This window comes from Sinocyclocheilus anshuiensis, unplaced genomic scaffold, assembly GCF_001515605.1.
Source record: "Sinocyclocheilus anshuiensis isolate Anshui unplaced genomic scaffold, SAMN03320099.WGS_v1.1 scaffold1900, whole genome shotgun sequence".
Taxonomy (NCBI): Eukaryota; Metazoa; Chordata; class Actinopteri; order Cypriniformes; family Cyprinidae; genus Sinocyclocheilus; species Sinocyclocheilus anshuiensis.
Genome location: NW_015555826.1, coordinates 122,264 through 133,195, shown reverse-complemented (window position 1 = coordinate 133,195; position 10,932 = coordinate 122,264). Strand labels below are relative to the sequence as shown.

The window sequence follows — 10,932 nt, the reverse complement described above, 5'->3', positions numbered from 1 at the left end:
GCTGCAATATAACAAAGAGTGAAAAATTGAAGGGGGTCTGAATACTTTCCGTACCCACTGTATATATATATACACAGAATGTATTTCATTTCATATAAATATGTTCATCAAATTGATCACGGTTTCCACACAAATATTAAGCAGCACAACTGTTTTTAACATTGATAATTCTTTAGAAAGGTTTCTTGAGCAGCAAATTATATTATAATGATTTCTGAAGGATCATGTGACACTGAAGACTGGAATAATAATGCTGAAAATTCAGCTTTGATCTTTGATTTAAAATATATTAAAATATAAAATAGTTTTTTAAACGTTATATTACACAATATTGCTGTTTTTACTGTATTTTTGTTCAAATAAGTGCAGCCTTGGTTAGCATGGTTAGAAACTTCAAAAAAGTTACAAAATCTCACTGACCCTAAACTTTTGAACAGTATAGTGTACATGTAATATTTATTTTAATTAGGCTAGTTTGTGCAAGTAAATTTATTGAAACGTGTTGTTAAAAGTTCAAATGGATTGTGTTATGTTCTGTAATTGCTATTAATAAATCTGTCAGAAAAAAATATGCTAAAGTTTCACCTTTAGGGGTACAACAGCCTGGCAGTCTTTTACAAAAATTAACCATGGTTTTTCTACAGTAACCACAGTTTACCACAGTATTTGTAGTAGAACTGCAGTAACCACAAATTTACCATGGTTTACACAGGAACATTATTTTAACCATAATATTTGTTGCAAAAACCATGGTAATAATGATAATAATAATAATAATAATAATACATTTTAGCACTTATGTAACACCATAGTTATTTTTCATGAGGTACCCTCAAAGGCACACCTTTGTACCTTATCTACCCTTAAAGGGTGTGTACTTGTATGGTACTTTTAGGGGTAGAGAAGGTGCACCTTTGAGGTTACTGCCCCAGTAAAGAGCTAAAATACAATTGTAGTCCATTTTATTTCTGACAGTGTAAACAAAAAAATGCCTATGAAATGTAAAAAAAAAACAAAAAAAAAACATAGCTTTCAAATATAATGTTAAGTGAGTATAATTACTAATTTCTCTTGTTTTAATAATTTGAAAGGTCAGTTGAGTTTAGAGGTATCGGTATTGATATAGAGGATACTGGGCTTGAAAATATTGGTATCGGATCGAAAATAAAATAAGAGGTATTGCTCATCCCTAGCTAATGGCATATTGCAGTGCCTTTAACGGTTGATATACGGACTGAACTTAGTGTCTGGTTTGTTTTATGGATTCGCAGTGTAGTACACATTTGTGTGCTTGTTCATTCCTGTGTTTATGTGCATATCCTTTTGTGAGGTTTTGCTTGCATCGTGCTGCTCACAGATGTCCCCACAATGAAAACAGATCAATAAACATGCTAAATAGTGTTTTAATATCTAAACGTTTTCTGTGAGAGTTAATATGAAACCGTAGGATTAGCATAATATAAAACAATAGAAGGCCATGAAAAAAATCCCCACAAGATACCAAAAACAAACGTGTGTGTATGTGCATGTGTGTGTGTATTTTGAGCAGCAGCTGCATTGTCAAAGCTTGTCTGCCAGTGTTCGTTATCACTTAGTAATTAGCCTCTTCATGGATCTTTGGCCTTCACACTGCTTGCTTATTACTGTAAACCGCACAAGAGCTTGTATTTATGCTGAAGGCTAAGCACACAAAAACATAAGAGTTACAGAAAAACTCATATTGATCGTGATTAATCCTCACATGCTGGGCTGAAGGATGTCATAGACCTCTCAGAGATGCATGTATGTTTTTGTATACTGACAGTGCTTTAATAGTGCACGAGTTCTCCTTGAATTCCATCACTTCTGTTCATCCATTCATCTCAGTGAGGCCTTTTTTTATTTGTCAGACCAGGACCCCATTTTTGTACGTTCTTTTAATACAGACGTTTTAATACAGGTTTAATACAGCCAATTTTAATGCAATTTTAATACATTTCTGTTAGTTAAATCTGTCCAAATTATTATGAAATGGGTCATTTCCAAGGGTCATTTCTTTAATTATATTGTCTATAATCATCGTACTCAAAACCCTTGATTCTTTGAGTTGTTGTAAGAATGAATTCCATTCTTCACACGTGTAAAAAGCAGTCCCAAAACAACAAGAAACAAGCGTTTACTTGTTACTTTACGTTACTTTGTTGTCATTGTGTTGGAGCTGTTAATATAACTAGTTAAAAAGCAAACTTTTCAGTTAATTTACCTGTTCATACTCCCTAAAAAAAATGCTGGGTTATGTTTTTTTTTTTTTTTTTTTGCTGGGTTCAGCCTGTTGGGTCATTTTATTGGGTTATTGTTAATATTTTTTACCCAGGTGCTGGGTAGTTTTTCTGTAATCAATCAATTCTCAATACAAATGATGAATCCCCTCAAATACCTACCCAGCGCTGGGTCAGTGTAACCCAATGTTGGGTAGTCTGTGCCAAACTGGTTACATTTGTCAATGATCATTTTGTGTTCTGGCCTGAGAGAAAATTTGACTGACGGGAAACTTCTTGAATGAAATTAAGGTATGTATTACATTGTATTCCTGTCAAATTATTACTGTAGGAAACGTCTGTAGTCTCACATTTTTCCTTTTTTGTTTAAATGTACGTCGTAGCTAACGTCTGCTTGGAACACTAGCCTTCTCCAAATGGAGCATTTATCTGATCTACACTCAAAGCAAACGATGCACTGGCGCCACCATGGAAGTTTCACCTCCGGCCAAACGAATGCGTGACCAGGGCTGAAACACGACACGACATCGCTTTCTATCATGTAACAAAGTTTCCGTGTGCTCCACTGACTACATTAGGAGCGCTATTGATCTAGTGCACTAGCAATAGTGGTCACACTATGCGTTTGACAGGTTGAAACTTAAATGTCTGATAGACAAGATGGCATGAGGTAAAGCCAAATGGGTGCCCTAAGCAGGATTGTATTGTTGTGCCCCTCTCCCTCAAATATTATGGAAGTGAAAAAAACCCCACCTACTATAGGGGTCAAAATAGAACTTTAATAAAATATAAAAGTAAATAAATAAATAAATTGTATTATTTACAAATTACAAGCTCAGACCGTTACCTATGGCTATGACTTTATTAATACAGTTGTCTGATTGATTTTATAGTCTCAAGCATTCACACAAATCATGCAAAAGAAAATTAAGCAGCTTTACTATGATAAAACCATGGTTAATTTTTGTAAGGGTTGTGATGTCCACATGTTTTTTGTTGAAGAAATTATAGAGGCTGTGTCATCTATAGCAAAAAGGTGGCCAAAAATGAAAGATTAAGTGGATATTTGAATTAAATGTTTGGTCAATAGCCTATTAAACAAGGATTTGATTGTCCCAAGTGTAGCAGCAGCAATTACATGGCCTTTGGCTCCCTTTGCAGGCATTTGTAATAACATGTAATGTACATAAATTTTTTATTTTGTATTAGCCTACATGATATATTTTAACAGTGTTATTCGATGAAACCATATAATTATTAATTAACCAATCATTATTGCCTCATTGTTTTTATATAATGCATTTTAAGTCATTTTAAAGGCTATTGTTGGCTTAGGTCTGGTTTTATAACCACAAAAAATTATCTTAATACTTCTTTGCAAATTATTATTTGAAGTAACAAAACCATGGTTAATTTGCGGTTGCCATGGCTACAAGAACGATTATTTTGGTTTTATTCGTGTTAAAATCATGGCTAATTTTCGTAATGGAACATGGAAACTCAGAGAGAATATTAGATGCGTTCGTGGTGGTGAAATTATTACCGACATTAAAACACGTTATTAATGTCAACAGCCAAAAAAGTTTCACAGGATTATGAATGTTCCTGAAAGTGATGCAAGGGCTTCGGTTTCACTTTTTTTTTTTTTTTTCCTCCTTTTCTCGGTGCCAGAATGCTGATGTGTTTTCACGGGCATAGTTGTCCATCAATTATGATCATTTGCATTCAGCCGCAAACATGAGGTGCGAGTGGTCGCGGGCGCGGATGTGGGAATGGTGCGTCACGTTTTTTTTTTTGTTTTTTTTTGAGCAACTGGGATGGTGCCCCCCGGGGAGTTGGTGCCCTACGCAAACTGCGTACTCTGCGTATAGGGAGCGGCGGTACTGCAAGAGGTAAAGCTGTTTTTGATGTAACTTTTCAAACGTTTGATAAGTCATGAATATAAGTCATTTAATAAACTGGAACAGCCTACTGCAGTTTTCTTCCCACAGATTCCCATTGGCTGCTCTTGTTGCTCCTGTCATGTCCTAAAACGTTTACTGAATGTTTTTGAGTATTTTATGATTGACATTGAATAACATATATTGTATACTGTATACTGTTCTTGTCCTGTATAAAACAGATTTTAGAGTGCATTTTTATTATTCAAAATGAAAAACCTTAAATTGGTGGACTTGACCCAGCACTGTGTCAAAAAAAAAAAACCATCAAATGGGTTAATGTATAAAACCCAACAAGTTGGCTTAAAATAACCCAGCATGTGTTCTGTCCAATATTTACCCACCGCTGGATTGCCAAATAACACAGAAATGGTTGTTTTTAACCCAGCATACAGTGTACAGGGTGGTTGCATCTGCGGTGACTAACTTTTGTGGTCACTTAGTTATTTACTTATTAAAATTCACACCCTACAAATATTTTTTTCACAAAAATCTTAACTCATATTTCTCAATTCTTAGTTTTAACAACTTAGTTGAGTTACTGCAACACAAGTAGCTGATTAGATAATTACATTACAGGCAGGTATACCTAATAAAGGGGCCACTGAGTTTGTTGAAAATGTATGTGTGCGTGGATGATTTGGTGTTTGATTTATAGACATACTCTACAAAGTCATATGTGGAATCCTGGTCTCAGAAGTCCCTTGTGTTTGTTTATATTTTTATAAGAAAAAGATGGGCTGCTTGATTTAAAAGTGAAGTGAGATCTATAGAGATTTATTTTTATTTGAGCTGCAAGCCTGCTCCACTCTTGATGTGCAAATGTATTAATTAAAGGCTCATGTTGATGAGTTGCACTGCTCATTGCTTATTGCCTTCAAACAACAGAATAAATAACACTGAAAAAATTATGTTTTAAGATGGTCATAAAGTTTTTTTGCTCCAGTTTTCCAGATGGTGAGTCCAAATTCATGTGGACAGTGAGACCTCTGAGTGCATTTATGTTCAAGTGGAACACTGCACTGCATGTTATGATGTGATTTTTATATAATTACCCATTGTTGGCTGTCTTACTGAGTTCATGTTAATGAAGTCTTCTCTTTTGCAAAGCTTTTTTTTGCTTGTGACTGAGAAACTTCAGTTGTCATTCTATAATTGATCTGCTGAGGAGGTGGATGGGAGGAGGGAGACAGGAGGAGGGATCCTTTTTATTGTTTGCAGATGAACAACTGTGAGTCCCTATGCACATAGCAGTTCATAATACTCCTGTATCTGGACCTGTTTGCACTTGAATTTATGAATTGCTGATCTAATGCATCATCAGCTAACAGACAGAGCGGCAAGTGTGAAACTGTCCATAGGAAACACATTTCTTTCCTCGCTTTGTAGTCACTTCTACATATTAAAATTCTGTAAATTGATTTGAACATGATATGGCTGCTGTCACAGGACCCTAGATTAGTACCTCCATAAGGGTTGAAAAGAGTGTAGTTTATGAGATTAAAATAATGAGTCAGTATGTCTGGCAAAAACTGTAGTGTGGTAAATAATGTGCTGTTGCAGGCAGCATATGGCTGTGTTTCCATTGTCATTATTTGGATGTTTGCTATCACTTTCCAAACTTCTCCAACTTTTTGATCTATTGAGTTTTGAGTGTTATCCGTCTGGAAAATGACAGTCCATTTCATAACCACCAAAGACAACCCTCTAAAATTACTCCACTGTAAAATCTATGAAGACTAAAGATTAAAACACTTTTTTTTTGGTAATTAAACACATTCAGCTGTATCCTTCAGCACAAAGCCTCTGCGGGTGCACAGTTGCATCATAGTTGTTACTATATAGTGTATTCTAGTTTGAAACTCTGTTTGTACTCTACTGGCATCTAGGACAGAAACAATCCACTTCAAAAAAAAGTGTTTTGTTTTTCCCCAATTCTCTCAATTGCTCCTGTTTTCTAAATTCTGGCACCGTGTCTTCATCTGCCATAAAGTGATGGATCAGGAAATTGACCTTATTTATGGGCAAAGGGGCTGTAGTATCTGGGAGGGATCTTTAATATCAAGCTGTGATCTTGCTCAGCTTTTAAGTTTACTTCATTAGCAGAAGTGATTTGACAAGACATGCTTGAAGCTGGAAAGTCTTGATCATTCCAAAAATATATCTTTGGCTGCAAAAATGTATACACACAGCCAAGCAGTGTTCTCAAAAGCCAGTTGGGGAGCTACCCTGTAATTTCCAACTATACCAGACCCTCAGTGTTTACCATTGAACTAGGGGGATGGGAATGACTAAGCCTGTCGGTCAGCATATGGCTGTGAGCTGACTATTAATCTGGGCTTATTTAACAGTCCTGTTAAAAAAAAAAACAGCCAGAGACAGGGAAGAAATCCGTAGAAGAGGAACAACTAACACTACCAGCACTGCCCATGGGACGGGGTCAGCTCCAATGGCAGAGCAGACCAAACGGGATGCCAGGCCATGCATCTACCTCACCTCGCTCATTGAGCTCTGCCTCTGTGAGCACTCGCCAGTCGAGGTTCTCTGTTCCTTGCCATGTGCTGGTTCTGGCCCGACTGTGTCAAGGAAGGCAAGGACATCTTCCTTAACTCAACCCTTCTCACTCTCCATCGGCTGCTCCAGAGCAAGCTGGCCCGACTGCTGGAGGATATTGCTGCCTGCATTGCCTGCCAGAATGTTGCTGAGGGATCGGTTTTCATGGTACCAAATGCTCATATATTTAGACGAGGGGGGGATTGACTTCTATTCAGTTTTTACCAAATAATTTTATCCTGTTGATTGCATTGGTGTTGATATCTGAGAAATCCACTTAAGAATTAACATTGCTTAATTAACATCGAGTTAACACCACTTTCTTATTTTCGCTGTAATTGGGCACATTATTTTGACATATTGGGTTTCATTATTAAAACATGCTTGAAAAACTCAGTGGATAATGAAGAATAATAATGAATTAAAATGTGCACTATAGCACATAACTGCAAGTGCCGTTTGGATTGCCTGGCTATCCACGTCGATTTATGTGTGTGTGTGTCTTTATTTATCGGGCTTTAAAAAGAAGATGGCTACATGGCACAATTGCTGTAACCTCAGGGATGAATCACTGCCTGTCAGAGCTCTACTACAGCGTGACAGGACATTTTCCTCTGAGCAATGGCCAATGCTTTCTCCAGGGACATTACATCCTCTTGGCTTCCCATACATTATGGTACGGTACGGTATGTGCTTGGGAAAAAACTATATTGTCAAATAAAAATAAAAGAAAATAAGAACACAATCTAACTACAAGCGACAGCACAAATAAATACAATAGAGCAAAGATACAAATAAAATAAACAGTGCTTTTCAGGTTTTTTAGGTAGGTCTAACAGTTTTTAGGTACAGAAATTGAATAAAGTAATCAAATGTAAAACTACATTGCTTTGGATTTGTCTGTGCATGTTTTTTTTTTACTCTCATAGATTTTGTTACCATTGCCATGCATTATACGACTGATAGACCGCAACAGTTAAAGTTAAAAATCATCATATGTGTTCTACTGAACAAACAAAGTCACCTACATCTTGGATGCCCTGGGGGTAAGCAGATAAACGTCCATTTTTGGGTGAACTATCCCTTTAACATCAGAGTCTCTATGTTTTAGGTCAAAAAACATTAAAATAACACAGATTAAATAAAATAACTCATGCACGTTCATCTTCCCTGCTGCTGTAACGTTAGCAGTTTTAGTAAAATGCTATGCATTTAGCCCTATGTGACGTCTGTTTTTATAGTGTTTGTCAGCACACATAGCCTAAATGACTATGTATGTGGATTAGGGGTGCAACGGTTCAACTTACTCACGGTTTCTAACAAACCATATTACAGATGCATTGTCAGATTTAAGTTGAACCGCGGTCCTAGTGCATGCCGAACTGTGTGTGGAGAACGGTACGGTTCGGTTTTTTACCGAGAACCGTTGTACCCCTAATGTGGATCAACTAGCCGAGTAGACAAATATAAATGTTTATTCATAACCTACAGAAATTTAATAAAGTAATCAAATGTAAAATAACATTGCATATTTGACTGTATAAATTAAAGATTAATCCTTATTAAAGATACAAACGTTATTCAATCAAGAGCAGTGAGTGATTTTCGTGTTGTTGCTGTTTGATTAACATTAAGAAAGTGCTGTCACTTTAAGAGAACGCACTGATCCAGTGCACTGATACTTTAGGTTCAGCCGACTATGTCTGCTAGGATACTCACCAAGACGGGCATTTTGACATAATTTTTGTGTGAATTTGTCCATTCAAGCACAATACTTCAAAGAGAGCTTAATATTTCATAACACAGATCTTCTCACTGCGCGCGCGAGTTTGCGTCTTCTGGCTCTTTAATATTTAAACTGGCCAGGCTTAAATGAGTTGGTAACACTTTACAATAAGGTTCATTAGTTAACTACATTTCAGAACGTGGTAACTACAGTAATTATCAAAGTGGGAAGTGATGCCCTCTGGGGGCATTTGGCCAGGGGTGTGTTTACACCACAGACAAGGTTTGAGAAGACAAAAATCATTATGAAAATCTAATTATATTTTCCTTATTATATTCATTATTTCCTTATTGGTTATTTTGCGAAAATCCCAGGTATTTTGAGCAGTAGGATTATAAAAAAATATATGGCAATATAAAATTAAATGATAAAAGTAGCCTATATAAAACTGCAAAATAAACATTCATCTATCGGTACTTTTTACTTAAGTACATTAAAAAAATCAAGTACTTTTGTACTTTCACTTGAGTAAAATTGAAAACGGAGTACTTTTACTTTTACTGGAGTAGTATTTTATTATACGGATCTGTACTTTTACTCAAGTACTTGATTTGTGTACTTCGTCCACCACTGTTTATTTTATTATGTTGTATGAGCAGCACTCTATGCAAGATCCTGTTAGTCTGGGTTTCCAGGAATTAACACAATAAAATGAGTATGTCAGAATTTAAGTGCTGCAAGAGTTACTCACTGTTTGTTGGTGGTGACTTGTTGAAGAGGGGAGTTAGCATTAGTTTAACGCCTTGCCCACAGAATATGCCAAATGAGGGTAATTCTTCTCTTGGCAAACGTACAAGACCCATAATCCTTCTGCCTTCCACAGTCCCTCTCCGGTGACCTTAGAGAAGTCACCACAGTTTGTTCTTTGTTACTGCTTCATTCAGCTAATGAAGTTCCAGAACTTTAAACTGCTCAGTGATTGTATTCATAGGATTTCGTTTTGTTACATGGACAGTTTTTTGTGCAGGTCGCTTTGGGTGTTGTTGGGTGGTAATGGTATGTTTTGCAGCTCTAAACATGCTTTAGTAAAGAACTAGCCTTTAAGGATCTTTTAAGCAGGGTACATTAACAGTCAGTAAGTGCTATATGTGAATTAAAACATTGGGCAAATTATGCTTCTTAAACAATAAGTCCTTGAACATGCAAAGCAATAGAAATTACATAAACTGTTGGTCCCAAGCCAAGATTAATCATATTTCCCCATAGATAATTGTATTGTCCAATGTAATCTCATGAGTATTCCTGTGTATTTTACGCAAAGGGTGGTTCTTTACTAAAATTGACATATTGACAGCATCTAAAAAGTAAATTATTTACATATGAACAACTTCACGGACATACAAATTAATCTTTGTGAATACTGAAATTGTGGCATTAACATTTTAATTATCAGTTACTGTATATCAATGTTTTCAATTTCATTTATTAAACACAGTTTACTTAATATGTAAGGGATAATGTACATCCAGCCGGTTGTTATCGCAGAATAATCCCCGACAGGGTGATCAGGACCCCGACACGAAGCTTTGCATTCAAATATTGAGTTGAAATATTTGAATGCAAAGCAGTTGCGAGCAAGCGGCATGTTCAAACTTGCATTTTCTCAGTCATGCTGTTACAATAGAACCATAAAATACACCAATATATTCTTTCAATATGTCCTAATTGTATGTTTCAGCATCAGTTAAAAGTACAAAAATGTACTTTTTGTACCTGTAAATGTTATGTACTGATGCCTACATGTAAAAAATGAAACCAAGCTGTATTGTCATATATCCTGCTTTGCACTTTCTGGGGGGAAGAGAGAAACAGAAAAACTGACTGGGGTTATTCCTTGATATTCTAAAGCAATTGCACTGATAGTAAAACGTTGGAAGAGTAAATTTTATCTTCCGCATGTGTAAGAGATTAATCTTTGTTGGAAAATCGAATCTGAATTACCACCGTGTGTAATGTGCATTACAAATAAACTTGACTTTGCCGTGCCTAGCTTTGCCTTGCCTAACAAGCACAAAATATGTAGATAAAGACCTAGACTCACAAAATGATGAAATCTTGTACAAATGCACTGCACGATAAGTAATGTCTGAACAAAGGACTTGTTACATTAAAAGATATTTTTGCCATTTACCAAAAAATGATTTTACTTAAAAAAATTATTTACATTTTGAATCAATTTTGAAGAAGAAACAATGAAATGGTATTTTCTTGTACAACACACTATAATAATCTTTGTTTTATTTGCAACTTTTACAGTGTATAAAGGTATCTGCTTTACAATGTTTTTCTACTTTACCACAGTAAAGGATGTTCATATAAGCAGTGTTCGAACTATACCGTGGTCTTTGGGGGAGCCCACTTGTTTTTGTTTTTTTATATAACGGGGGGGGGGGGG

General features: G+C 35.9%; 1 protein-coding gene across 1 annotated transcript in view; it reads left to right on the top strand.

Annotated features, from left to right (window-relative positions):
* The window catches only part of LOC107675316 (T-lymphoma invasion and metastasis-inducing protein 2-like), an 87,627-nt gene that overhangs the window by 53,756 nt on the left and 22,939 nt on the right, over positions 1-10,932 (top strand). The window lies entirely within an intron of this gene.